We start from the raw sequence: 3,366 nt of genomic DNA, 5'->3' as shown, positions 1-3,366 counted from the left end.
CATTTCATGGCGTGTAAAATGGATTTCAGGCTGATCCTTAAAACAAATGAGTGGATTAATAAATGTCGAATGGTAAAGTCTCCATGGGGTGGAAGCAGCCGGTGTGGGAAATGGGTGGGGAGGAGAGAGTTACAATTCGAAATATCCACTGGATTATGTTACCTTTCTCAAATTTTCTGAACCTCTGTTTTGCTCGAATTTTAAGGGTAAGAAACATCTGCAAATGAATCCCTTATGGGCAACTCTATGACAGGTAATCAGTCAATGACTATTAACTGAGTCCCTGCTTTGGTGCCTGGCACCACACTGGGATATTACAGTATCTGTGCCCTCCTGTGATTTCCCCAAGTATCAAGCTTCACTCTTTAATGCAGGCACAATCCGCCCCTCCCTAAGTTCCTATCCCTCACAAATTCTCCCCAGCTTTGTGTTCTTTTTTCTAACTCTCCTTGCAGTGATCTGCTCAGACCTCCTGCCTTGTTTCACCAGCACCAGCACCAGCTCTGCACTTCCCGCAGCACGCCTGCCCTATTTGCTTAATTCTGGCTATTCCCACTAACAGAGCCACTTCCTACTTGCCCGAGCCTCAGGGACCAACCCTGCCTCACCTTCCTCCTCCATCCCAGCTTTCTCCCCAGAGGAAAAGATTACAGTTGTTAGCTTATGCCAGATAGACTTAAAAAGTAGAGGGGGAGTTACTGAGCAGAACTCATAGAGCATTAATACTGGAGGCAGAATTAATTAATTGTGTGAACTTGGGCAAATTACTTAACAATTCTGAACATGTTTTCTCTTCAGTAAAATAGAGGTTATAATGTTCACTTCCCTGGTTTACTGGAGGGATTAAATAAGATAATATATAGAAAACCTTACACAAAACAGGCATTTATTTATTTATTTATCATAACAGGCTTTTAAAAAGATGGTAGCAGACCCATTCAGTAACACGTATGAAATGCTATTTGCCAGGCATTGTGCTGGCAGTTGATAGCTGAGTAGATGTCCTCTCCTCCAGGGACTTGCAATCTAGTCAAGAAGACAAACATGTATATAACCATTTAGCGATATGTAACAAATATTGAAAGGGTCATATATCTGTGAGAAGTCCTTGACTCTGCCTGGAAAGGTCTGGAAACACCAAATCTTTGTTTTCAATACCTTGTAAGAACAGTGAGGCAAAGAGAAAAGTTTTTACACTGTAGATCTAGCCAGGGTTGAAAACTGGTGGTCTATGGGTTATATTAGGACTACAAATTTGTTTCGGTTCATCCATACATGGTTTTAAAAATCAAGATGATCTCACAGAAAAGTCCAGAATTATGAATTTTCTGAAAAATTACAAGATCTGGAAATTCTGGACCCAAATCAACTGGATCGAAACTAGCTGCTTTCAGTTTGTTTTATAACCAAACCACTTGACCCATCTGTTTGACCTACTTAGCCTCTGTAGGCATTTGAGATTTCAACCCTTCAACCAGGCAGACTTGGGTCCAAGTCCCACTTTTACCACTGACTAATTGTATTGCCTTCAGCAGCTGACTCTCCATTATCTGTCCCTTTAATGGGATCATCAACACCTTTTCCTCTTATAGAAAGTGGATTCTAGAAGAGCATGTATTTGAGCAGTGTTTGTCAAAATGTGGTCAACAAACAATGTTTGTCAGTATCGCCTATAACAGTGCTTCTAAAAATTTACCTGGGGGCACCTCAGTGGCTCAGTTGGTTAAGCGCCCGACTCTTGATTTTGGCTCAGGTAATAATCTCACAGTTTGTGGGATGGAGCCCCTCAACAGATTCAGCATGACAGCATGGAGCCTACTTGGGATTCTCTCTCTCCCTCTCTCTCTGTCCCTCCTCCACTCTCTGCCTCAAAATAAATAAATAAACATTTAAAAAAATAAAAATATACCTGCATATTCTGCAGACGGTGGACTTCCAAAGTCATAGAGCTGTGTCATCTACCACATCCAATACAGTAGTCACTCATCATACATGACTCTAAATTTAAATGAATCAAAATTTAGTTCCTCAGTCACACTAGTCAGATTTCAAGTGCTGAATAGCCATATGTGGCTTGTGGCCACTTTGCTGGACAGTGCGGCTGTAGAACATTTTCATCATCATGAAAAGTTCTATTAGTGCTGTAGACAACATTGTCTAATAAGTCCACCTGAGATCTCCTGGTGGGGATGTAATTTTGTTTGATCTGTTCTGTTTTGTTAGTTAGGGTTCCAAGCCTTTAAAAGTAGATGTTGGGGCGCCTGGGTGGCGCAGTCGGTTAAGCGTCCGACTTCAGCCAGGTCACGATCTCGCGGTCCGGGAGTTCGAGCCCCGCGTCAGGCTCTGGGCTGATGGCTCGGAGCCTGGAGCCTGTTTCCGATTCTGTGTCTCCCTCTCTCTCTGCCCCTCCCCCGTTCATGCTCTGTCTCTCTCTGTCCCAAAAATAAATAAACGTTGAAAAAAAAAAATTTAAAAGTAGATGATAATGGAGAGCGAACTGATGGTTGCGAGAGCAGAGGTGAGGGGATGGGCAAAATGGGTGAAGGAGTGTGGGAGGTAAAGGCTTCCAATGACAAAAAGAATAAATCATGAGGATAAAAGGTACAGCATGAAGAATGTAGTGAATGGTATTGAAATAGTGTTCTATGGCACCGGAAAAACAAATAATGCAGTTAAGAAAATGGGCAGAAGACATGAATAGACATTTTTCCAAAGAAGACATACATATGGCTAACAGGCACATGAAAAGATGCTCAACATCACTCACCATCAGGGAAATACAAATCAAAACCACGATGAGATACCACTTCACATCTGTCAGAATGGCTAAAATTAACAACACAGGAAACCATAGATGTTGGCAAAGATGCAGAAAAAAAGGAACACTTTTGTACTGCTGGTGGGAATGCACCTAAGAATTTATAGCAGCATTATCAACAATAGTTAAACTATGGAAAGAGCCCAAACGTACATTTACTGATGAATGGATAAAGAAGATGTGGCATATGTATCACACACACACACACACACACACACAGGAATATTACTCAACCATCAAAAAGAATGAAATCTTGCCATTTGCAATGATGTCGATGGAGCTAGAGTATATATTATGCTAAGCGAAATAGTCAGAGAAAGACAAATACCATATGATTTCACTCATGTGTGGAACTTAAGAAACAAAACAGATGAACATATGGGAAGGGGAAAAAAAGATGGAAGCAAACCATTAAAAACTCTTAATGATAGAGAACAACCTGAGGGTTAATGGAGGGAGGTAGGTGGGGGATGGGTTAAATGGGTGATCGCATTTATGATGAGCACTGGGTGTTTTGTGTAAGTGATGAATTGCTAAATTTTACTCCT

The sequence above is a fragment of the Puma concolor genome, chromosome C2 (genome assembly GCF_028749965.1).
Source record: "Puma concolor isolate L17-30 chromosome C2, mPumCon1.1.hap2, whole genome shotgun sequence".
Classification (NCBI taxonomy): Eukaryota; Metazoa; Chordata; class Mammalia; order Carnivora; family Felidae; genus Puma; species Puma concolor.
The sequence above is the reverse complement of the archived record's forward strand: the minus strand, read 5'-3'. Positions refer to the sequence as shown.